The following is a 27,566-nucleotide window of genomic DNA, read 5'->3' on the forward strand; positions in this document are numbered from 1 at the left end:
GCTAATAAATTAAAAGCTAAATTTGGTATAAAAATAAACTCTGCAAAAAGGAGTATGCAATGTCAGTATCTCATTTGTCTTACTGGAAAAATTAATGAGCTCATCCTCTCATGTGAAAGAAAGAGAACTCCCTGCTACCACTGGATACTTTTTCTGGGTGAGTGCTTCCTTGAGAAACTTAACAGAGTTTAAATTATTACTTATACTTAACACTTTCCATCTGTTTTCAGAGATATTTGTACCAAATATACTGGTCATGAAGCAGAATAATATATAAACTTTCACTGTGTTTGATGAATACTTACAAACACATGTTTTCAGTAACTTTTTGCAGGTCTTAATTTGCTAGAAGTATCTTCATTAGTCATATTTGTAATACATAATTTATATTTGCATATAGTTTTTTGGGAAATCTTCTAATTGTGAAAATACAGTTTGACTTGATGATTCACGTGAAACTCATTTTTTCCCTCTCTTATATTTTACTAAGTACATGTTAAACCATCTTAACTAATTATGTGGTAGTTGTGACTACCATCCTTAAACTAAACTGCAATACTTAGAAAAAGAAATTTCCACTACATAAGTTAAGAATTTCATATTTGAGAAACATAACTATCTGAACTTGAGATAAACTAATTATTACTTTCTGCTGGTCATCTGTCAAAAGGTTTAGGAACGATCATCTTGGGACCTCCCTGGCAGTCTGGTGGTGAAGAATCCACACGTTCACTGCAGAGAGCAAAGGTTCAATCTCTAGTTGGGGAACTAAGGCCCTGCATGTTGTGTAGTGTGGCCAATAAATAAATACAAGATCTTACTTCAATATAATAACAATGTTCATTTTACAGAGGAGGAAATTACAGGTCAGGGAATTTATGTTACAGACCCAAGAAGCCACAGTTAATAAGAAGCAATAAAGAGATTCATACCAAGAAGCCTCTTCGGGTCCAAGGCACCTAATAGGATGGCAATATTTATTCAGGCCCTATTGCCCATTTATCCACTCAACAAAGACTGCTAGTTCTACTAGGTTCTGGGGTAAGAGGTGAAGGATACAGAGTTGCTACCCCAGAGGAAAAAAGATAGAAAAGAAACTCAGTTGGTGTATGTCAGTGTGATACAGCCTGTGAAAGCAGCGAGGGGTTGTGGGGACACTCAGGTTAGGGTGGAGAGGAGGACGTGCAGACGAGGGAAGGGGGAACCCCGAGGACAGAGAGGCAGCCAGTGCCACCAGATTACAGAGGTCCTTGAAGGCCATGCTAGGAAATTTGGACTCTTATGATGGGGGAAATGAGGAGTCATTGGATGATTTTAGTCACAAAAGCGACACAATCAGGCATCCCTTTTTGAAATCTCACTCTCTTTTGAAATGGGAAGGGCCTAATCTAAAAGAGTGGTGGTGGGATTGAATGTCAGCGAGAGAAGAGAGATCCAACAGATAATTAAGAGGGAAAATCGACCAGGTGCACAATGGGAAAGGAAAGGGGGTTAAAATCCTGAAAATCTCTGAGGCGTCTGGTCGAGGTGACTGAGTGGAAGGCGTTGCACTTTCCAAAGTTGAGAAGCTGGGGGGCGGGGCCTCCCTGGAGGTCCAGGGGTCAAGGCTCCACGCTCCCAGCGCAGGGCAGCAGGGTGCAACCCCTGGTCAGGCCACAACCAAGACTCGGCTCAGCCAGAGGAATTAACAAACAAACAGAAAGAAATGAAGCCTGGAGGACTGGAGTGGTAGGCTGGGGAGTAACAGAAGAGACAGAAGATAGGACCTAAATGAAAAGAGTGGGGCGCACTGACATTTTAGTGGATGGGGAGGACCACTGAACTCAGCTGTGTAGATTAAGAAGGAAGTACACTGAAGAGCAGAAATAGATTTGGTTTAGTTCATGGAAATAAAATGCTAAGCCAATGGGTTCCTAGGGGAAATGGAGAGGAATATATGAGATAAGGAGGATCAGGCAGAGTGTTTACATTCTCGCAACCACAAGGGTGAGATGAGCCAAGAACACAGCTGGAGTTCAACTCTGCAGAGCTGGAGATCCAGCTGAGACTGAGCCATGCAGGCAGAGTCATGGAGCTCCAACCCCGCATTAATAACATTTTAATTTAAAAAATACGTGCACAGAAAGGAAATAAATAGGATGTAATAGCAGTGTAAAACATGGCCTAGTTGGCTCTTCCTTTACGGGGAAGAAAGGGTTGGTTCTGGACGGATTTGTACAACGAACATACGATAAGACCACAGGAGAACTGACTTGGGTTATAAATAAAACCCGTACTAAATCTGCAAGCTTGAGAAATTCTTATGTACAGCAGATCTTATCTCTGCTAATGCTTTTAGGGTCAGTGTGAACACACTAGGGTGTCATATATCTGAGTCAGCTCACCCAGAGCCACCACTGCAGGCCTGAGAGACTGCGGAGTTACTCCCATGTGACTGGGTTACCGCTACTGGCAACTGAGTTAGCTTACAAAACAGCTTTGTTTGGTTTCCTCACGCCATAGCCTAAGGGGATCAAGTCCACTCAAAATGGTCTGGATTGATGGAGGCAAGCCAGTGACACAACAGCCATCTTACTGGTCCTCCCATTTCCATTCTAGCCCCTCAGTTCCAATCCTCAACCACATTAACGGGCAGAATAATCTCTCAAACCTTTAATGGAGGCTGTTAATTCTCTGCTTCAAATACCTCGGTGGCTCCACAAGTGGGTTAAAAATAACAATGAAACACTAGCATGTGACTCCTGACTGTCTCAAACCCTGTCTCAAGCTACCCTTCTCACTTCCACACCTTTTGAGCATGTTATTTCCTTCGCCTCAAAAAATTTTTTTTCCTGGTTTTCATAAGCTAACTCTTCATCCCTCAGGTGTCAGCTTAAATGTCATCTCCTCAGAGGCACATCCCTGGCTATACCATGAAAAGAAATCCCCTCGTTATTTTTCATCACTGTCTTCTGTTCATTTCCCTTCATAACCCAAGCTGTGCTCACGTGTTTCTTTGTCCACCTGAATATTATTGGCATATCTCATTTTATTGCACTTCACATGCTTTTTTTTTTTTTTTTTATAAATTTATTTATTTTAGTTGGGGGCTAATTACTTTACAATATTGTAGTAGTTTTTGCCATACATTGACATGAATCAGCCATGGGTTTACATGTGTTCCCCTTCCTGGACCCCCCACCCACCTCCCTCCCCATCCCATCCCTCTGGGTCATCCCGTTGCCCCAGCCCTGAGCCCTTGTCTCATGCATCGAACATGGAATGGTGTTCTGTTTCACATATGATAATATACATGTTTCAATGCTATTCTCCCAGAACGTCCCACCCTCACCTTCTCCCTCAGAGTCCATAAAATTGTTCTATGCATCTGTGTCTCTTATTCTGAGACACATGCTTTAAAAAACAAAAACAAATGGAAGGTTTGTGGCAACTTTTTGTTGAGCAAGTCTATCAGCACCATTTTTTCAACAGTATCTGCTCACTTCATGACTCTGGGTCATACAGTGGTAATTCTCCTAGTATCTCAAACCTTTCCATGTTTGTTTCAGTGTTCTGTTGTCTCTGATCTTGGATGTTACTCTTGCAAAAAGACTGCAACTGACTGAAGGCTCAGATGATGGTTAGAACTTTTAGCAATAAAGTATTTTTAAATTAAGGCATGTACATTGGTTTTTTAGACATAATATTGCACAACTTAACAGACTACAGTACAGTGTAAAGATAGTTTTCACGTGTGCTGGGGAACCAAAAATATTTGTGTGACTCAAGTTTATTGCAATATTCGCTTTACTGTGGCAAACTGTAAAACTGTAATATCTTCAAGGTATGCCTTCACTGGTAAATTCCACAAAGGCAGGAAATGTGTCTTTTATTTACCCATACCCAGTTAGTAAAATGCCTGGCATGCAGTGGACACAATATATTTCTGTTAAAGAAAGGTAGGCGAGAAGAAATCATGAACATAGAGAATCAGCAAAAAGGTTTTGACGAAGTGGCAGAGTTAGAAAGAAAACAAAGCAAAGCCCTTCTAGAAGCACTGAATGATCAACAGTGTTATTTGACCATGTCTAAAACTAGGTTTAAATGTTAAATTATTATCATCAGATCAATCAGTGTTAGAAACTTCTTAAAGTGAAACCACATTTGAACAATATTCCTATGGAATATCTATTAGAATTAAATCTTCTAGAAAGAAATACATGAAATTTTTTACATGTAAACACTCCATATCTGGGAGAAAAATCTTAGCAACACAATATATAAATTTAGCGTTTGAAAATCAGAACACATATTAGTCAATGAGGAAAAGCCCAAGAAGCTACATGTTAAGAGTGTAGCTTCTTTGAACAACTCAGATCCAAGATAGAACATACAACCAATGTAAAAAGAAGACTCAACATTAGTCTAGGAGGATGTGACAGTTAATATTATGTGTCAACTTGGCTAGGCAAGGTACCCAGACAGCTGGGCCAAACATTGCTCTAGATGTTTCTGGAAAGCTAATTTTTAGATGAGATTAACATTTAAATCAGCAGACTTGGAATAAAGCAGTTTACCTTCCATAATGTGGACAGGCCTCATCCAATCATTTGAAGACCTTACAAAAGACTTATATGACCTTCCCCAAGGGAAACGGAATTCTGCTAGCAAAGGATTTTTTAGAGTCAATTGCAGCATCCACTCTTCCCTGGTTCTCCAGCCTGGAGGCCTATCCTGAAGATTTTGGACTTGCCAGCTTCCACAACTACGTGAACCAATCCCTTAAAATAAATCTCTCTCTCCATACACACAACCACATATACATATACATAAAGATCAAATTTCCAAAATCCGTCGGATCATCGAAAAAGCAAGAGAGTTACAGAAAAACATCTACTCCAGCTTTACTGACTACGCCAAAGCCTTTGACTGTGTGGATCACAACAAACTGTGGAAAATTCTTCAAGAGATGGGAATACCACCTGACCTGCCTTCTAAGAAATCTGTATGCAGGTCAAGAAGCAACAGTTAGAACCAGACATGAAACAACAGACTGGTTCCAAATGGGGAAAGTAGTACATCAAGGTTGTATATTGTCACCCTGCTTATTTAACTTATATGCAGAGTACATCATGAGAAATGCCAGGTTGGATGAAGCACAAACTGGAATCAAGATTGCTGGGAGAAATATCAATAACCTCAGATATGCAGATGACACCAATCTTATGGCAGAAAGCGAAGAAGAACTAAAGAGTCTCTTGATAAAAGTGAAAGAGGAGAGTGAAAATGTTAGCTTAAAACTCAACATTCAGAAAACTAAAATCATGGTATCCGGTCCCATCACTTCATGGCAAATAGATGGGGAAACAATGGAAATAGTGAGAAACTTTATTTTTCTGGGCTCCAAAATCACTGCAGATGGTGACTGCAGCCATGAAATTAAGATGCTTGCTCCCTGGAAGAAAAGCTATGACCAACCTAGACAGCATATTAAAAAGCAGAGACATTACTTTGCCAACAAAGGTCTGTCTAGTCAAAGCTATGGTTTTTCCAGTAGTCATGTATGGATGTGAGAGTTGGACTATAAAGAAAGCTGAGCACCAAAGAATTGATGCTTTTGAGCTGTGGTGTTGAAGAAGACTCTTGAGAGTCCCTTGGACTGCAAGGAGATCCAACCAGTCCATCCTAAAGGAAATCAGTCCTGAATATTCATTGGAAGGACTGATGCTGAAACTGAAACTCCAATACTTGGGCCACCTGATGGGAAAAACTGACTCACTGGAAAAGACCCTGATGCTGGGAAAGATTGAAGACAGGAGGAGAAGGGGACGACAGAAGATGAGATGGTTGGATCGCCTCACCGACTCCATGGATATGAGTTTGAGCAAGCTCTGGGAGTTGGTGATGTACAGGGAAGTCTGGCGTGCTGCAGTCCATTGGGTCACAGAGTCAGACACAACTGAGCAACTGAACTGAACTGATACATACATATTACTGATTCTCTTTCTCTGCAGAACTCTATTACAGAGGACAACAATGTATAAAAACGAGTTCAAGCCCCAACTCTGGTACTTACAACTTGGTACTGAACTTCTTGTAATGACTGTTTTAAATTATTTATAAAATAAATAGATTTTTAAAGCCAACAGCTACCAAATGTTAATGACTCCATCTCCATATATTCCACAAACTTCACTCACCAACTATTTCCAAACAATTGTGAACTGTAAATGCTCACAAAATCAATTTGAGATAAGCTCTTCTTTATTCATTTTAAGATTGATATGAGCATTCCAATTAATTAAGCTAAAATTAATAGATGCTGTTCTGATAGTTAAAATCCAAAGTACTTTCCACGGTAGAAAACACTGGAAAGAATCCTAAGGTAACACTGAATCCATCAAACAGATGGCATTTATTTGGCACACTGACAGTGAAAATTAACTTCTTCCATTAGGGAAATAACATACTTACACATTTTCAGTTTTTAAAATATATTACCTCATTTCATAGTGAAAATGTTTTATTTCACAAAGCACCAGTAATTTTGTAAAATGTATAAAATACGACATCCTCCAAATTATTATAAATGTCATTCATTCAGTCACCAATCAATGTAAGAGTAGAGTTTATATTGATAAATGAAAATTTTCTCTGCTTAGAAAGAAATGAAATTCAGTAACTTTCATGATTTATTTTAAGTAGATAATTACATAATTCAGTTCAGTTCAGTTCAGTCACTCAGTTGTGTCTGACTCTGTGAGAGTCAGTTCAGTTCATAATTCAGGATTCTATCAAATATTGTATAAATTTTACTACAATGAATATAAAATATCATCATAAAATATATAGTAAGGCACTGAAACTGACAACTTCAATTATGATTTTACTTCAGAGAGTTGAAATTTAGAATATAAAATTACCTAGGTACAAAATATCCAATATTTTTTTAAAGGTATATAAAAGAATTCTTAGACGATACTAAATACAGATTATTTTGTCATGAAAATAGACCTTCAAACTTCCAGAAGCATACCTAAGAAGCATGTAGGAAATCTTGGAAAGAATAAAAGCAAACATCTAGGCTGGCTGTTTCTACTCAACTACTGAATGGAGGTGGGTGAGGAGGGGTTAAGGGGAGGGGCAAAGCATTACCTCCTGGAAAATTCTTCCTAATAACGCCCCTACTAGCTAAAATTAGTTAACTAAGTTAAAGACTAAGTTAAATTAAGTAACTAAGTTAAATAAAACATATAAAAATAAACAATAGTTTCAAAGCATATACAGAAAAACAAATAGTCTGAAAAAAAACTACAAAGAAATTAAAAATCAGATGAGAACATAATTACTTCAGATGAAAAAATGTCAACATTAAACATTTATCCATTCAAATTGGAGAAATTCTGAAAATGAACCAGCCTAAAACTAGGATGCTGCTGCTGCTGCTAAGTCGCTTCAGTCGTGTCCGACTCTTCGCGACCCCATGGACTGCAGCCCACCAGGCTCCTCAGTCCATGAGAATTTCCAGGCAAGAGTACTGGAGTGGGGTGCCATTGCCTTCTCCGTATAGGATACTGCTGTGTAAACTGACATGTGCTTATGTGTATTTTGAGGGAAAAGAATAGGAATTTTGATAAGCTATGTCATCAAATCACTTTAAACCTGTTTAAATTCCTTCTTATTTGAAAATCTACTTATTTTAATATGCCCTAAAATTGTGATTTAAAGTTGCTATTAAAAACTTTCTGAAGTAGAAAGCAGGGCTATTTGAAATGATGTGTGAATTAGTTGTGAGATGTTCCATTTCTACATTTTGAGGCTATTCCATGCAAGTATATTCTTTTTCTCACATGAAAATCTTCCGAATAACTTAAGACCTAACTACGTCCTGTTCAAGTCTTGTCTTTAAGGCTCCACATTTCTACCCCCCCAACTCTTTCTCATTATCCAGTTTTCAGTAACTCACTGCTTTGGTCACTCCTCTTTGGATATATCTGTTTGCTTATGTCCTTTCAAAAATATGAAATCCAGAACTAAACACAATATTCCAGATGTGATCTGGGAAGGATAACTTCTTGCCTCTCTTTTAAAAAAAGTCTTTATTTTTAGTAATAAAGACTGGCACATGTAATCCTTCTTAAAAACATACAATAACACCCAATTGGATTAATACACTTTCACAAATACTACTTGAGATAAAAATTGGTAATTTTTCTTAATTTTCCATATGCTATGTGTAAGCTTAAATCAAAACACCTGGGTGTACCACACAGATTGTAGCAAAGTTATTTTTGGATCCTAAACTTAAATTTCCATTCAAGTTTTCCACACATAAAGTCGCCAGCTGAATATGGAGATTCAATGAACTGTTACATTATAGTTTTTAAGGGTCTTTTACAGTAAAAGATAAGTTTCACTGCTGTGCAAAAGAGTTATATGTCTATGCATACATTTAGAAAATACTTAGATCCTGATGTGAAAAAATAATGTCTGAATCATGCCTACATTTTTTCCATTCTCCAGATATTTCCTAATTAAGGAATTTCTTAAGAAAGAAGATAGTTTAGTATTTCAAGCTACTTGTGGGCACACACTGAATTTCTAGTACTTAAGGTAACAGGCTCCTCTACCTCACTCCTATTAACACAAATCACATATTCATACACTTTCATAAATATGAGAGTCTGCTCAGAAAAAATAGTCAATTCGAATTAATTACTACATCCTCTAAATCTCAATAAATGACAATCAACTTTTTGCAAATAATTATCTGTAAAAAATCCAGAGGTAACAGTAACCAAGAGAGTAATTAAGAGACTTGAACTAGTCCAAATATTCCAAAAACTTTTTTCATGCTTTTGGAAAAAAAAATTTCACCATGTAGTGCTGTAGAAACAAAAGATGCAAATATTCAGCCTATGTCATGGGAAAAGAAATAAATGACAAAAGAATATTTTGGAATAAGTATAAATCCAAAACAAAGGTGTATTACCATAGGTAAAGAGTAAAAAAGCTTATTAATATCTAACATTTAAATGTTCACTTTTCTAGAAGCATTAAAAATTAGTTGTTCTCTTAAAACAAACCATTTCAATTTCTAGAGACTCTAAAACAAATAAAACTATAGAAATAGAAGCTTCCAATACAATAAAAAGTAAAAATTACAAACTGAACCAGAGCTATAAGCCAAAAATATTCCCTGAATCTCAAAACTCTTAAGTATTTCCAAAGATGCTAAAGTGGTTTAATAGAAAGAAGCTACTCTCTGTTGATAATAGTTCTGGTCCACCTGGGCCACTCTATATCCAGGACTACTTAAGAGATTTAGGACCTCCTCTGACCCCTTCCCAGAAACTCCCTTAGCTCTGGAAGTAAGATGACCTAGGAGATCAAGAGATGTCTATTAACCTCTGGCCACTGGATCACCAGGCAGTTTACATAACAATGGACCACTAACAATCAGATCACAAAAAATAAACTATTCAAAGCACCACAACCTTAGTGGTTAAACATTTAACTCATAGCTATTAAAATTGGCTGTGAAATCATATTTTCCATAAGCAATTACTGAGTTAATTAAAACACTAATAGCTTAATAAACTGCTATCACAAAACTGTGCAGTACCTCATAAAAAAATATTTGTTAGGAAAACCAGGTACATTTAAAATGAGAAAATTGATAAAACAGAATACATTATGAAAGTGTCCGTTCTATTAACTAAACATTTGATAGCTATTCTAATTATTAAATCTGTAGCATATGAGAATATGCTTGGGTTAAAGGAGTATTGGCTTTGGGAAGGTTTCTTTTTACATTTACCCGTTTTAAGCATTTTTTCTTACTGCTATTTCACAAAACAAATATCAATTCACCAACACCCTCACCCAATAACACTACAAAATTTGCTGACCTCTTGGCATACCTGCAGAAACTTTGTTTCCATTGGGATAACCATGGTCGAATAACAGTCATGTTTATGACCATTTCTGTACTACTAGGCAGACATCCTCATATGAAATTACACATAAGGTAACAAAGAAAGTTTAGTTCAATTTAAATAACAAATAATATACTTCAAGTCCTTTTTGGAATTCCTAAGGAATTATGTGGTTTAGTTGCTAAGTCATGTCTGACAACTGCGACTCCATGGACAGTAGCCAGCCAAGCTCCTCTCTGTCCATGGGATTCTGCAGGCAAGAATACTGGAGTAGGTTGCTATTTCCTTCTCCAAAAGGAAATATATTTACAAATAAACAATAAATACAGAAAAACTATCTTAGTATTTTGTTTTGGTTTGTCTTAGTATTTCCTTCTATGCACTTCTCTAATAATTTTCTGGGAAAAAAGAAAGCAAAAATCCCATATCTTATTGAGTCTCTTTGATAATTAGTCTTTTTAATCATCTTCATCATTGTCAAAATCAAAATATGTACTATTTATGTAGTATATATAATGTGTGAGCTAAAATACTAGGATCCTTAAGTACATTAAGTTCTAGGTCTATATATTTAACTGCCTTTTAGACAACTCCCTCAATTTGGAAGTCCCAAAGACATTTAAAACTCAGCATGTCTTGACAGATGTCCAAGAGGCACATGAAAAGATGCTCAACTTCATTAATTACTAGAGAAATGGAAATCAAAACTCTGTGTTGGCCCAGAAATTCATTTGGGTTTTTCAGTAACCTCTCGCAGAAAAACCAGAACGAACTTTTGGGCCACCACAAAGTGAGATTATCACCTCATGCCAGTCAGAATTAAAGGGTTTACAAATAATAAATGCTGCAGAGAGTGTGCAGAAAACAGAATCCTCCTATACTGTTGGTTGGAATGTAAACTGGTGCAGCCACTATGCAAACAGTATGGAGGTTCCTTAAAACAAAAACAGAAAATAGAGTTGCCATATGATCCAGCAGTCCAACTCCTGGGCACGTATGTAAACAAAACTGTAATTCAAAAAGATATATGCACCCCTATGTTCACAGGAGCACTATTTGCAATAGTCAAGACACAGGTCAACTCGGAGGACAAGAGTGCCCTGGCTAAGCTGGTGGAAGCCATCAGGACCAATTACAATGACAGATACGATGAGATCTGTCGTCACTGGGGAGGCAATGTCCTGGGGCTGAAGTCAGTGGCCCACATCGCCAAGCTGGAAAAGGCGAAGGCTAAAGAACTGGCCACCAAGCTGGGCTGAGTGTACACTATTGAGTTTTCTGTACATAAAAGTAATAAAAAAGATTCTTCTTCAAGACATGGAAGCAACCTGTGTTCATTGACAGATGAATGGATAAAAATAATGTGGTAAATATACACAATGGAATACTACTTGACCATAAAAAATAATGAAATAATGTCATTTGCAGCAATATGGGTGGACTTAGAGACTATCATACCAAGTTAACTCAGAAACAGAGAGACAAATATCATGTCACTTATATGTGGAATCTAAAAAACAATATAAGTGAAGTTACTTATAAAATAGAAACAGATTTATGGATATAGAAAACAAATTTTTGGTTACCAAAGGGGAAAAGGAATAAATTAAGAGTTTGGGATTAGCAGATACAAACTACTATATATAAAATAAACAACACATTCCTACTTATAGCACAGGGAACTATAATCAATAACCTGTAAGAAATCATAACAGAAAAGAATGTGAAATATATATATATAATATATATATACACTTATATACTTCAGTAAAAAATAAAATGCCCAGGAAAAAAAAACATTCAACCTGTCCCGAAAAGAACTTTCTACTTCCTTTACAAACATATTTGATTATTTCAAAACTCGGTGAGTGATACCATCATCCGTTTAGTCATCAAGAAATCCAGGAGTTATAGTAATACCAGTTGTAATAACCACCACTTGGGAAAAATTACTTTGTGTCAAGATTATGCTGAGTATATTATCTAGATTAACCTAATTCCACTCATTCAAAACACTTGCAAAATATATATTAGACTGAAAAATCCTACAATAAAGGGTCCTGTTGAATTTTACTTAAGTCCAGTTTCCTCTGATTAATTTGCTCACTGAATGCTTTTTCATCTCATTTTTGGCCAAGCAATTAATGATATCAGTTGGGTCAGACTATGGAAATGTTTTTTTAAAAAACCTATCACCAACAAACTGTTATATATTAGCTCATTTTTTTTTTTTGCCAAAATCATATCAGTGATGTTCAGTACAAAGATGAGTAGTTGAAAGGCATACAGTAGGTGCTTAAAGTTGTATGGTGGCTTAGTTGCTAAGTCTTGTCTGACTCTTGCGACCTCATGGACTGTAGCCCTCCAGGCTCCTCTGTCCATGGGATCTCCCAGGCAAGAATACTGGAGTGGGTTACCATTTCCTTCTCCAGGGGATCTTCCTGACCCAGGAACTGAACCCAGGTCTCCTGCATTGAAGGTGGATTCTTTACTGACTGAGCCATGAGGGAAACCCCTTTAAGGTTGTATGGTATCTATTTAATCAAAATATTATTCCTCACAGCCTGATTCCTTGGAATGAAGCTAATTTATTTCAGATCTATTATTTATGAGAATTTGCCTGTTAGAACAGTATGCTTAAAACAGTAGGAGAAATAAATAATCAATACTTTGTTTTCCTTTGTGAGTAGATGAACAGAGTAATATTAAGTATGAGGCTAATAGAGTTTTGCTAAGAGAATGCACTGGTCATAGCAAACACCCTCTTCCAACAACACAAGAGAAGGCTCTACACATGGACATCACCAGATGGTCAACACCGAAATCAGATTGATTATATTCTTTGCAGCCAAAGATGGAGAAGCTCTATACAGTCAGCAAAAACAAGACCAGGAGCAGACTGTGGCTCAGATCATGAACTCCTTATTGCCAAATTCAGACTTAACTTGAAGAAAGTAGGGAAAACCACTAGACCATTCAGGTATGACCTAAATCAAATCCCTTATGATTATATAGTGGAAGTGACAAATAGATTTAAGGGACTAGATCTGATAGACAGAGGACCTGATGAACTATGGACAGAGGTTCGTGACATTGTACAGGAGACAGGGATCAAGACCATTCCCATGGAAAAGAAATGGAAAAAAAGCAAAATGGCTGTCTGAGGAGGCCTTACAGATAGCTGGGAAAAGAAGAGAAGCGAAAAGCAAAGGAGAAAGGGAAAGATATAAGCACCTGAATGCAGAGTTCCAAAGAATAGCAAGGAGAGATAAGAAAGCCTTCCTCAGCGATCAATGCAAAGAAATAGAGGAAAACAACAGATTGGGAAAGACTAGAGATCTCTTCAAGAAAATTAGAGATACCAAGGGAACATTTCATGCAAAGATGGGCTCGATAAAGGACAGAAATGGTATGGACCTAACAGAAGCAGAAGATATTAAGAAGAGGTGGCAAGAATACACAGAAGAACTGTACAAAAAAGATCTTCACGACCCAGAGAATCACGATGGTGTGATCACTCACCTAGAGCCAGACATCCTGGAATGTGAAGTCAAGTGGGCTTTAGAAAGCATCACTACAAACAAAGCTAGTGGAGGTGATGGAATTCCAGCTGAGCTATTTCAAATACTAAAAGATGATGCTGTGAAAGTGTTGCACTCAATATGCCAGCAAATCTGGAAAACTCAGCAGTGGCCACAGGACTGGAAAAGGTCAGTTTTCATTCCAATTCCAAAGAAAGGCAATGCCAAAGAATGCTCACACTACCGCACAATTGCACTCATCTCACACGCTAGTAAAGTAATGCTCAAAATCCTCCAAGCCAGGCTTCAGCAATACATGAACCATGAACTTCCAGATGTTAAAGCTGGTTTTAGAAAAAGCAGAGGAACCAGAGATCAAATTGCCAATATCCACTGGATCATCGAAAAAGCAAGAGAGTTTCACAAAAAAACATCTATTTCTGCTTTATTGACTATGCCAAAGCCTTTGACTGTGTGGATCACAATAAACTGTGGAAAATTCTGAAAGAGACGGGAATACCAGACCATCTGACCTGTCTCTTGAGAAACCTGTATGCAGGTCAGGAAGCAACAGTTAGAACTGGACATGGAACAACAGACTGGTTCCAAATAGGAAAAGGAGTACGTCAAGGCTGTATATTGTCACAGAGTACATCGTGAGAAACGCTGGGCTGGAAGAAACACAAGCGGGAATCAAGATTGCCAGGAGAAATATCAATAACCTCAGATATGCAAACGACACCACCCTTATGGCAGAAAGTGAAGAGGAACTAAAGAGCCTCTTGATGAAAGTGAAAGAGGAGAGTGAAAAAGTTGGCTTAAAGCTCAACGTTCAGAAAACTAAGATCAAGGCATCTGGTCCCATCACTTCATGGGAAGTAGGTGGGGAAACAGTGGAAACAGTGTCAGACTTTATTTTTTTGGGTTCCAAAATCACTGCTGATGGTGATTGCAGCCATGAAATTGAAAGACGCTTACTCCTTGCAAGGAAGGTTATGACCAACCTAGATAGCATATTTAAAAGCAGAGACATTACTCTGCCAACAAAGGTCCATCTAGTCAAGGCTATGGTTTTTCCAGTAGTCATGTATGGATGCTGGACATGTATGGAGAGTTGGACAGTGAAGAAAGCTAAGCGCTGCAGAATTGATGCTTTTGAACTATGGTGTTGGAGAAGACTCTTGAGAGTCCCTTGGACTGCAAGCAGATCCAACCAGTCTATCCTAAAGGAGATCAGTCCTGGGTGTTCTTTGGAAGGACTGATGTTGAAGCTGAAACTCCAATACTTTGGCCACCTGATGCGAAGAGTTGACTCATTGGAAAAGACCCTGATGCTGGGAAGGATTGGGGGCAGGAGGAGACAGGGACAACAGAGGATGAGATGGTTGGATGGCATCACTGACTCAATGGACATGGGTTTGGTAAACTCCGGGAGTTGGGGATGGACAGGGAGGCCTGGCGTGTTGTGATTCACGGGGTCACAAAGAGTCAGACACGACTGAGCGACTGAACTAAACTGAAGAGAGTGTATCTTAATAGTTCTCATCATAAGAGAACAGTTTTTTTGTAACTATGTATGGTGATGGATGTTAACTAGACTTACTGTGTTGATAATTTCACAATATATACAAATACTGAATCATTACATTATATACCTGGGACTAATAGTATATGTCAACTTTACCTTAACTGAAAAACTGAAATGAATAAAATTAAAAAAGAAAGAGACCAAGTACCTTGATATAACATTCAAAATATCAAAAAATAGGAACAAGATTAAGTGCCAAAGGCATGGTAAAGTGATATGCAGCTAATAAAAACTCATAGGAAAGGGAGATGATTCTTGGAAAATGCAGTGTAAAATATAGCAGGTAGAAATATTTCCAGAGAAATTACGCAAAACTACTTTAACTGTTCTTAACATATACCTGCTTTATTAATTTCCACAAAACTTTTCTTTAAAAACAGTTTCACAGAATACAAGTAAGTTAAGTAATACAGTGGGATCAGCATTCTGCAAAAATATAAAAAAGAATTGTCTTTAGCTTCCAAAAGTGACACCTCTATCTACAAATTAGCCACAGTTAACTACACTGACATAAACAAACTGCATTACCAAATACTGAAAATTCTGCTTGAACTGAATGTTATGGGAACAAGATAATCTAAGCAAAGTCAACAACAGCCTTAAAAAATCATTATCCACAACACCTTGAAAAATCCACATAATATATCCATGCCAAAGAGAAAAGAAATTCTATACAGTACCAATAAATGAATATTCCAGTATCATACCTCAAGGAAAAATGTTAGAAGTAGAGTTATTCATATAAGAATTTATTTTTGGATGCCCAGCCAGATTTTAATGCCATATTCAAAATGAAAAATAAAAATCTAGCCACAGGAAAGTATCATGTCATTAAGATTAAAAACTATAAGATCAAAAGATATACCTGTTTGCAACTGTATTAAGCTCAGTACTTGCACTATGAATGCTTAACTTTCACTAATTATGTTCCTAATTGCTACCATCAAACTCACAAACTAAATATAATCAGGGGTATAATCCTTCTGTTTAGTTTCTAAATGTCTTAGAATACCTACTGCTGCAATAGGAAATGCTAAAAAGACATTTGTCAATTTTGACTTAAAAAAAAATAGTCTATATTGTGAAGCAACTATACTCCAATAAAAATTAATTAAAAAATAATATAGATGTTAAATGACACTTGAAAGATCCATCATTATTCAAACACAATCACAATTTCCTTCCTAATATAATATCTAAATACATGCCATGTAACACATTTCCAACAAGGTTGCTTTCCTCATAATCATAAAAGAAGACATGAGAATTATTCTACTACAGAATTGGTGGGGTGTGGGATCAAGATGGCAAAGTAGGATGGCCCTAAACTCACCTCCTCCATGAGCACACCAAAATCACAACTGCTTAAAGAGCAACACTCTATGTGCATGCATGCATGCTAAAGTTGCTTCAGTCCTGCTCAACTCTGTGCAACCCCAAGGACTGTAGCTCTCCAGGACTCTCTGTCCACGGGATTCTCCAAGCAAGACTACTGGAGTGGGTTGCCATGCCATTCTCTGGGGGATCTTCCCAACCCAGGGATCAAACTCATGTCTCTTACATCTCCTGCATTGGCAGGCAGGTTCTTTACCATTAGTGTCACCAAAACAACCTAAAGACTAGGGATTCCAATTCCAAAGAAGGGCATTGCCAAAGAAAGTTCAAACTACCTTAAAACTGCACTCATTTCATGTGCTAGCAAGGTAATTCTCAAAATCTTTCAAGATAGGCTTCAACAGTATGTGAACTGAGAACTACCCGATGTACAAGCTGGATTTAGAAAAGCCAGAGGAACCAGAGATCAAATTGCCAACATCCTCTGGATCATAGAAAAAGCAAGGGAATTCCAGAGAAACATCTACCTCTGCTTCATTAACTACACTAAAGCCTTTGACTGTGTGGATCACAAAAAACAGTGGAAAATTTTGAAAGAGATGGGAATATCAGACCACCGTACCTGCCTCCTGAGAAACCTGTGCTTAGTCACTCAGTTGTGTCCTACTCTTTGTGACCACATGAAGTGTAGCCCACCAGGCTCCTCTGTCCATAGGGATTCTCCAGGCAAGAATACTGGAGTGGGTTGCCATGCTCTCCTCCAGGGGATCTTTCCAACCCAAGGATCAAACCTAGGTCTCCTGCATTGCAGGCAAACCCGTATGCAGGTCAAGAAGCAACAGTTAGAACTGTACAGGAAATAACAGACTGGTTCAAAGTTGGGAAAGGAGTACATCAAGGCTGTATACTGTCACCCTGCTTATTTAACTTATATGCAACCCAATGTCAGGCTGAATGACACACAAGCTGGAATCGAGATTGCTAGGAGAAATATCAACAACTTCAGATATGCAGACGATACAACCCTAATGGCAGAAAATGAAGAGGAACTAAAGAGCCTCTTGATGAAGGTGAAAGAGGAGAGTGAAAAAGCTGGCTTAAAACTCAACATTCAAAAAACTAAGATCATCTGGTGCCATCACTTCATGGCAAATAGATGGGGAAAAATGAAAACAGTGACAGAATTTATTTTCTTGGGCTCCAAAATCACTATGGACGGTGACTAAAGCCATGAAATTAAAAGACACTTAAGAGGCTTCCCGTTCAAGATGGTGGAATAGAAGGACTTGTGCTCATCTCCTCCTGCAAGAACAACAAAATTGCAACTAGCTGCTGAGCAACTATCGATGAGAGGATACTGGAACCTACCAAAAAGAGATACCCCACGCCCAAACACAAAGAAGCCACAGCAAGATGGTAGGAGCTGCACAACATGATAAAATGAAATTCCATACCTGCAGGGTATGGAGAATATTGGCTGGAGAACAATAATACCAAATAAGTTCTCACACTGGTGTGAAGGTTCTGAAACCCACGACAGGCTTCCAAGCCTGGGTACCCAACAAAGACACTGGGAATCCCCAGGGAATCTGGCCTTGAGCCAGGAGGATTTAATTATACTACTTCCAGAGGTCGGGGGAAACAGACTACAGTCTTAGACCAAAATCTTGTGCACACCAAGACCCAGAGGAGAGGAGCAGTGACCCCAGAGGAGACTGAACCAAAACTACCTGATAGTGGTGGAGGGCCTCCTGTGGTGGTGTGGGTCGGCAGCGGCTCACCACAGGGACGGGGGCACTGGAAGGTCTCCTTTGGTGTAAACACTCTGGGAGTAACCCTGCCATAGAGCCCATAGACCACAGGGCTGGGTCACCTTGGACCAAACTACCAGGGAGGGAGTGCAAGCCCACTCATCAGCAGATAACTGGATTAAAGCTTTACTGAGTAAGGCCCTGCCCACCAGAGCAAGACCCAGTTTCTCCCATTGCCAGTCCCTCTCATCAAGAAGCTTAGCCTCAGCCATCAGAGGGCAGACAGAAGAAGTAAGAAGCACAGTCTCACAGCGGCTAAAACAAAAACATATTACGGAAGTTCATCACGATGAAAAACCAGAAAGTTATGTCACAGGTGAAGAGACAAGATAAAACCCCAGAAAAACAACTAAATGAAGTGGAGATAGGCAAGTTTCCAGAAAAATAATTCAGAATAATGAGAGTGAAGATGATCCAGGATCTCAGGAAAAGAATGGAGACAAAGATTGAGAAGACGCAAAAAATGTTTACCAAAGAATTAAAGAACAAACAGAGATGAAAAATGCACTAGAAGGAATCAACAGCAGGATAACTGAGGCAGAAGAACGGATAAATGACCTGGAGGACAGAATGGTGGAAATCACTACTGCAGAAAAGGTCCATCTAGTCAAGGCTATGGTTTTTCCAGTGGTCATGTATGGGTGTGCGAGTTGGACAGTGAAGAAAGCTGAGCACTGCAGAATTGATGCTTTTGAACTGTTGTGTTGGAGAAGACTCTTGAGAGTCCCTTGGACTGCAAGGAGATCCAATCAATCCATTCTAAAGGAGATCAATCCTGGGTGTTCATTGGAAGGACTGATGTTGAAGCTGAAACTCCAATACTTTGGCCACCTCATGCGAAGAGTTGACTCATTGGAAAAGACCCTGATGCTCGGTGGGATTGAGGGCAGGAGGAGAAGGGGACGACAGAGGATGGGATGGTTGGATGGCATCACCAACTCGATGGACATGGGTTTGGGTAGACTCCGGGAGTTGGTGATGGACAGGGAGTCCTGGTGTGCTGCAATTCATGGGGTCGCAAAGAGTCGCACACGACTGAGCAACTGAATTGAACTGAATAGGATCATATATATCAATAATTACCTTAAATGTAAATGGATTAAATGCACGAACCAAAAGACACAGACTGCCTAGGTGGATAAAAACATGTGCATGTGTCTCCCGGCGAGAGAGAGACACGAGTGGCCAGGCCCAGCCGCAGCCGCAGCAGCAGCCACCGCGGCGGCACGGAGCAGCCAGACACAAAGAGAGGGGCTGTTTGCGGGGTGGGGCGGGGGGTTCGCTATGTCGGATGACGATTCGAGGGCCAGCACCAGCTCCTCCTCGTCTTCGTCCTCCAACCAGCAAACCGAGAAAGAAGCAAATACCCCCAAGAAGAAGGAGAGCAAAGTCAGCATGAGCAAAAACTCCAAACTCCTCTCCACCAGCGCCAAGAGGATTCAGAAGGAGCTGGCGGACATCACTCTAGACCCTCCGCCCAACTGCAGCGCTGGTCCCAAAGGCGACAACATCTACGAGTGGAGGTCCACCATCCTCGGGCCCCCGGGCTCCGTGTACGAGGGCGGCGTGTTCTTCCTCGACATCACGTTCACCCCGGAGTACCCCTTCAAGCCTCCGAAGGTTACATTTCGAACAAGAATCTGTCACTGTAATATTAACAGTCAAGGAGTTATTTGCTTGGACATTTTGAAAGATAATTGGAGTCCAGCACTAACCATTTCTAAAGTCCTTCTTTCTATCTGCTCACTTCTTACAGACTGTAATCCTGCCGACCCCTTGGTGGGAAGTATTGCCACTCAGTATATGACCAACAGAGCAGAACATGACAGAATGGCCAGACAGTGGACCAAGAGATACGCTACATAACCTGGGCGTTCACAGCGCTTTCCATTGTTTGTCTGTCACAGAGAGAGCTGCTTACGATTTTGAAGGGGTGGGGGAGGGTGGGAGTTGGCAAAGAGTAGGGTATTTCTATAACAGATATTATTCAGTCTTATTTCCTAAGATTTTGTTGTAACTTAAGGTATCTTGCTACAGTAGACAGAATTGGTAATAGCAACTTTTAAAAACTGTCATTAGTTCTGCAATATTAGCTGAAATGCAGTACAGAGAAGAATAGACATTTGGGTTCAGTTGCTTGTAGACTGTAAGTTTAAAACAGCTTAATTTCGTAAAGGTTACACATGGCCATTTATGTAAAGTCCTTCCAAGACTACACACTTTTTGTTTTGAAAAATTGGAATTTGTTTTCCCTCCTTGAAAGGGAACATTGATATTTAACAGCTTTTAGAGACTGTCATCTCATATATAAAATGGACACGTGGCTATAAAACACCAGTATAGAAAATGACTAGTTGTGTATTTTATTTTATATGCCAATCTACTTTATTGTGAAGAGAGAGAGGTTTGAATCAGGACTTTTGAAAACCTGTAGTAAAATACCTTAAGCTGTTAACTGTCAGGCATGGAGTAGGAGTTGCTCAGTGGATTGGTTCTATGTTGTGGACTACTTAAGTCTGCATTTGTTACTGTGCTAATAAACAATATTAAAACAAACAAACAAAAAAAAACATGTGCATGTATGTACTTCCACTCACCACATCACTCTGCTTGACCCCCTCAAATTGTATGTAATTATTTTATATTGTTAAGTTAATCCATGCTCCCATTATGGCTTGCAATTTTAATTATCTTTTATTTTGTGTCTGGTTATTGCTTGTGAAAACTGATAAACATCTTTTATTACTGTGATTCCTTAACTATTACTCACTTAACACCACTGTATTATGATTGGGCAACAGAAAAATAACAGAATTCTAAATCACCAAAACTAGGATCAAATAGAAAAACATGTTACCACTTTTTAAAATCCAGGTGCATATCAAAATTATCTTGAAATTTTTTGAAAAATAGAAATGCTCAGGTATTGTTTTTTTTCTCCAGAGCTCCAGATATGTTTATAATGAGCAGTCATGTTTAAAAACGACTGAACTATGTGATGATTTTTTACTTTTATCTAGTTTGTTTCACGTTTTCTATTTCATATTCAGTGCTTCCATTTCATTTAGTTTATTTCTTCAATTTCTCCATCTCTTCTCTTTTTCTTTATGTTCTTTCTCAAGCCTTTATCAAGTGTAGTAGAAAAGCTTTTGTATATATATACATATGTATAATATATATTTTACAAAACTTATGAATTTTTGCCAAACTAAAAAAATTATGACATCTTGATTCTACTTGTTTGACTTAGTATGAATAGAATGATAGATTTCTAATTAAAACATCATATGCAACAAGCAACAAAGGTTTACTGTATAGAAATGGGAACTACAGTCAATATTTTGTAATAACCTATGATGGAAAACGGAGAAGGCAACGGCACCCCACTCCAGTACTCTTGCCTGGAAAATCCCATGGATGGAGGAGCCTGGTAGGCTACAGTCCGTGGGGTTGCTAGGAATCGGACACGACTGAGCAACTTCACTTTCACTTTTCCCTTTCATGCACTGGAGAAGGAAATGGCAACCCACTCCAGTATTCTTGCCTGGAGAATCCCAGGGACGGGGGAGCCTGGTGGGCTGCCATCTACGGGGTCGCACAGAGTTGGACACGACTGAAGTGACTTAGCAGCTTAGCATGATGGAAAATAATTTCAAAAAAATATATGTGTATTTCTATAACTGAATCACCTTGCTGTGTACCTGCAACACTGTAGGTCAACTATACTTCATAAAATATATATATTTTACAAATAAAAAAATAAAAGACACTTGATCCATGGAAGAAAAGCTATGAGCAACCTAGACAGCACATTAAAAAGCAGAGACATTATTTTGCTGACAAAGGTCCATATAGTCAAAGCTATGGCTTTTCCAGTAGTCATATATGAATGAGAGAGCTGGACTATAAGGAAGGCTGAGTGCCAAAGAACTGATGCTCTCGAACTGTGGTGCTAGAAAACTCTTCAGAGTCCCTTGGATGGCAAGGAAATCAAGCCAGTAAATCCTAAAGGAAATCAACCCTGAATATTCACTGGAAGAACTGATGCTGAAGCTGAAGCTCCAATACTTTGGCTACATTATGTGAAGAGCCAACTCATTGGAAAAGACCCTGATGCTGGGAAAGATTGAAGACAGAAGGAGAAGGAGGCGACAGAGGATGAGATGGTTGGATGGCCTCACTGACTCAATGGACACGAGTTTGAGCAAACTCAGGGAGATATTGAAGGACACGGAAGTCTGTTGTGCTGCAGTCCATGGGGTGGCAAACATTTGGACATGACTTAGCAACTGAACAATAACAACAAAAGACTAGCAGAGAAGATTTTTCACAACTAAAAATATATAACATTTTGCAATATATCATGTGAAATGCCAGGCTGCATGAAGCATAAGCTGGAATCAAGACTGCCAGGAGAAATATCTATAACCTCAGATACGCAGATGACACACTCTTATGGTAGAAAGCGAAGAAGACCTAAAGAGCCTCTTGATGAAAGGGAAAGAGGAGAGTGAAAAAGTTGGCTAAAAACTCAACATTCAAAAAACTAAGATCATGGCATCCAATCCCATCACTTCATGGCAAATAGATGGGCAAACAATGGAAACAGTGAGAGGCTATTTTTTGGGGGCTCCAAAATCACTGCAGATAGTGACTGCAGCCATGAAATTAAAAGACGCTTGCTCCTTGGAAGAAAAGCTATGACCAATCTAGACCACATATTAAAAAGTAGAGACATTACTTTGACAACAAAGGTCCATCTAGTCAAGGCTATGGTTTTATCCAGTAATCACACATGGATGTGAGTGTTGGAGTATAAAGAAAGCTGAGCACCAAAGAATTGATGCTTTTGAACTGTGGTGTTGGAGAAGACTCTTGAGAGTCCCTTGGGCTGCAAAGAGATCCAACCAGTCCATCCTAAAGGAGATCAGTCCTGAATATTCATTGGAAGGACTGATACTGAAGCTGAAACTCCGATACTTTGGCCACCTGATACGAAGAACTGACTTATTTGAAAAGACCCTGATGCTGGGAAAGATTGAGGGCAGGAGGAGAAGGGGACGACAGAGGATGTAATGGTTGGACGGCATCACTGACTCGATAGACATAAGTTTGAGTAAACTCCGGGAGTTGGTGACGGATAGGGAAGCCTGGTGTGATGCAGTCCATGGGGTCGAAAAGAGTTGGACACAACTGAGCAACTGAACTGAACTGAAATATACAGAGAGGAGTCTCAGTGAAATGGGTAGGTAGAAGAAGTAAAGACACAGCTTGCTCAGGACCAACATGTCCCTGCTGGTGACCCACAAACAGGAGGACTATCACCACCACAGTGGTCCTCCCCAAGGAACAAGAAGTCTGAGACCCATGCTGGTCTCCCCAGCCTGCGGATCCTTTACCAGAAGATGAGTCCCTAAAACATAAGGTCTGAAAACCAGTGGAGCTTACACTTGGGACAGCAGGAGAGATACAGGAACCAGAGACTCCCCCTTTAAAGGGTGAGAACAAAATCTCACAAGCTGAGTCCTAGCACAATGGTAGTAATTTGAGAGGTGCCTGTGTAAGACCCACCTGTTGATCTTGGAAAGCATTCCAGAGAGACAGGAGGCAGCTGGGACCCATCTGGGGTTGGGTCTCTCATTGTACCATGCTGATACAGGTGCTGGAAAGCACCATCTTAGAATCCTCCCTCCAGCCTATTAACTCTGGGGGCCTGCCCCACCCTCCACTATACCCACAGTAACCACACAGGGCTGGGCAGGGGGTAGTCAGCTCCAACTAACGGCACATGCACCCACAGAGGGAGCACCCCTGGAGCACACAGCTCTAGTGACCAGGGGGGAGTGCAATGCTGGGACTCACAGAATGTCTCCTGCATAAGACCGCTTTTCCAAGACTAGGAGACATAACAGACTTAAGTACTGCTGCTGCTAAGTCGCTTCAGTCGTGTCCGACTCTGTGCGACCCTATAGACAGCAGTCCACCAGACTCCGCTGTCCCTAGGATTCTCCAGGCAAGAATACTGGAGTGGGTTGCCATTTCCTTCTCCAGGGCATGAAAGGGAAAAGTGAAAGTGAAGTCGCTCAGTCGTGTCCGACTCTTAGCGACCCCATGGACTGTAGCCTACCAGGCTCCTCCGTCCAGGGATTTTCCAGGCAAGAGTACTGGAGTGGGGTGCCATTGCCTTCTCCAGACTTAAGTACTACACAGATTCAAAAAGAGAATTAGATAAAATGAGGAGACAGGACTATGTCCCAAATGAAAGAATAAAGACAAAATCTCAGAAAATGAACTAATGAAACAGAGGTAAGTAATACACTCAAAAAAGAATTCAAGGTAATGATCATAAAGATGATCACCAAAGTTGGGAGAAGAATGGATGAAAACAGTGAAAATTTCAACAAAGAGTTAAAAAATGTTAACAATGAACCAATCAGAGTTGAAGAATAACTGAAAGAAAAACACACTAGAAGGACTGGATTAGATGGTACAAAGACTTAGAAGTTGATTAGATGGTACAGAAGAATGAACCAGTGATCCAGGAGGTAGACAAAGCAAAACTCATCTAACATATAGCAAATATATCTCCAATAAGGGATTAATATCTAAAATAAATTAAGATGTATTAACATCACTAATCATCAGGGAAATGCAAATCCAAACCACCAATGAGATACCACTTAACACCTGTCAGAATGGCTATCAGCAAAAAGACAACAAATTAACAGGTGTTGGTGAGAATGTGGAAAAAAGTGAACATTGGTAAGATTGCACATTGCTGCAGCCACTATAGAAAATAGTATGTTCAGTTCAGTTCAGGCGCTCAGTCGTGTCCGACTCTGCAACCCCATGAACTGCAGCATGCCAGGCCTCCCTGTCCATAACCAACTCCCGGAGTCCACCCAAACCCATGTCCATCGAGTCGATGGTGCCATCCAGCCATCTCATCCTCTGTCTTCCCCTTCTCCTCCTGTCTTCGATCTTTCCCAGCATCAGGGTCTTTTCAAATGAGTCAGCTCTTCACATCAGGTGGCCAAAGTATTGGAGTTTCAGCTAGAGCATCAGTCCTTCCAACGAACACCCAGGACTGATCTCCTTTAGGATGGACTGGTTGGATCTCCTTGCAGTCCAAGGGACTCTCAAGAGTCTTCTCCAACACCACAGTTCAAAAGCATCAATTCTTCGGTGCTCAGCTTTCTTCACCATCCGACTCTCACATCCATACATGACCACTGGAAAAACCATAGCCTTGACTAGACGGACTTTTGTTGGCAAAGTAATGTCTCTGCTTTTAAATATGCTATCTAGGTTGGCCATAACCTTCCTTCCAAGGAGTAAGCATCTTTTAATTTCATGGCTGCAATCACCATCAGCAGTGATTTTGGAACCCAAAAAAAAAAGTCTCAGACTGGCTGAATGGATACAAAAACAAGACCCATATATATGACATCTACAAGAAACTGACTTCAGACCTCAAGACACATACAGACTGCAAGTGAGAGTATGGAAAAATATATTCCATGCAAATGGGAAGCAAAAGAAAGCTGGAGTAACAATACTCATATCAGACAAAATAGACCTTAAAAAAAGAGGATCACGAGAGATAAGGAAGGACACTACATAATGATCAAGGGATCAATCCAAGAGGAAGATGTAACAATTGTAAATATCTCTGCAACCAACATAGGAGCACCTCAACACATAAGACACACACTAACAGACATAAAAGGAGAAATTGACAGTAACACAATAATAGTAGGAGACTTTAATACCCCACTCACACCAATGGACAGATCATCAAAACAGAAAATTAATAAGGAAACACAAGTCTTAAATGATACATTAAATGAGATGGATCTCATTGATATCTTCAGGACATCCCATCCAAATGCAGAAGAATACACCTTATTCTCAAGTGTACATGGAACATTCTCCAGGACAGACCACATCTTGGGTCACAAATCAAATCTCAGTAAATGTAAGAAAGTTGAAATCATATCAAGCATCTTCTCTCACCACAAAGCTATGAGATTAGATATGAATTACAAGAAAAAAACTGTAGGAAACACAAATACATGGAGATTAAACAATATGTTTCTAAATAATCAACAGGTTACTGAAGAAATCAAAAGGGAAATCAAAAAATTTCTAGAAACAAATGACAATGAAAACATGACAACTCAAAACCTATGGGATGCAGCAAAAGCAGTCCTAAGAGGGAGGTTTATAGCAATACAATCCTATCTCAAGAAACAAGAAAAACATCAACTAGACAACCTAACTTTATACCTAAAACAAATGGAAAAAGAAGAACCAAAAACCCCCAAAATTAGTAGAAGGAAAGAAATCATAAAGAGCTGACCAGAAATAAATGAAAAATAAATGAAAGAAACAATAGTAAAGATTAATAAAACTAAAAGTTGTTTCTTTGAGAAGATAAACAAAATTGAAAAACCTTTAGCCAGACTTATTAAGAAAAAAAGAGAGAAGAATCAACTCAACAAAATTAGAAATGAAAAAGGAGAGGTTACAACAGACAATGCAGAAATACAAAGGATTATAAGAGACTATTATGAACAACTATATGGCAATAAAATGGATAACCTGGAAGAAGAAATGGACAGACTCTTAGAAAAGTTCAATCTTCCAAAAGTGAACCAGGAAGAAAAAGAAATTATGAACAACCCAATTATAAGCACTGAAATTGAAGCTCTGATCAAAAATCTCCCAAAAAACAAAAGCCCAGGACCAGATGGCTTCACAGGAGAACTCTATCAAACATTCAGAGAAGAGCTAATGCCTACCCTTCTAAAACTCTTTCAAAAAATTGCAGAGGAAAGAACACTTCCAAACTCATTCACAGTGTGGTACTGGCACAAAAACAGAAACACAGACCAATGGAACAACATAGAAAGCCCATGAATAAACCCATGCACCTATGGGAACCTTATATTTGACAAAGGAGTCAAGAAGATACAATCGAGCAAAGACAGCCTCTTCAATCAATGGTGCTGGGAAAACTGGACAGCTACATGCAAAAAATGAAATTGGAACATTTCCTAACACCATAAAAGATAAACTCAAAATGCATTAAAGACCTAAATGTAAGTCCAGAAACTATAAAACTCTTAGAGGAAAACATAGGCAGAACCCTCGAAGACATAAATCAAAGCAAGATCCTCTATGACCCACCTCCTAGAGTAATGGAAATAAAAACAAAAGTAAACAAGTGGGACCTGATTAAACTTAAAAGCTTTTGCACAGCAAAGGAAAATATAAACAAGGTGGAAAGACAACCCTCAGAATGGGAGAAAATAATAGCAAATGAAACAACTGACAAAGGATTAATTTCCAAAATATATAGGCAGCTCACACAACTCAATGCCAGAAAAAC

At 39.1% G+C, this 27,566-nt stretch overlaps 1 protein-coding gene and 1 pseudogene across 4 annotated transcripts in view; one reads left to right on the forward strand and one right to left on the reverse strand.

Annotated features, from left to right (window-relative positions):
- ME1 (malic enzyme 1) overlaps positions 1-27,566 on the reverse strand; it is a 209,667-nt gene that overhangs the window by 139,038 nt on the left and 43,063 nt on the right. The gene's annotated exons all lie outside the window — the stretch shown is intronic.
- LOC145521671 (ubiquitin-conjugating enzyme E2 E1 pseudogene) lies at positions 13,578-20,742 on the forward strand (annotated as a pseudogene). Its single transcript, XR_014065574.1, has one exon. The product of XR_014065574.1 is annotated as a ubiquitin-conjugating enzyme E2 E1 pseudogene (transcript).

Source organism: Giraffa tippelskirchi, chromosome 9 (assembly GCF_054371585.1).
Source record: "Giraffa tippelskirchi isolate mGirTip1 chromosome 9, T2T-mGirTip1v1.2.pri, whole genome shotgun sequence".
Taxonomy (NCBI): domain Eukaryota; kingdom Metazoa; phylum Chordata; class Mammalia; order Artiodactyla; family Giraffidae; genus Giraffa; species Giraffa tippelskirchi.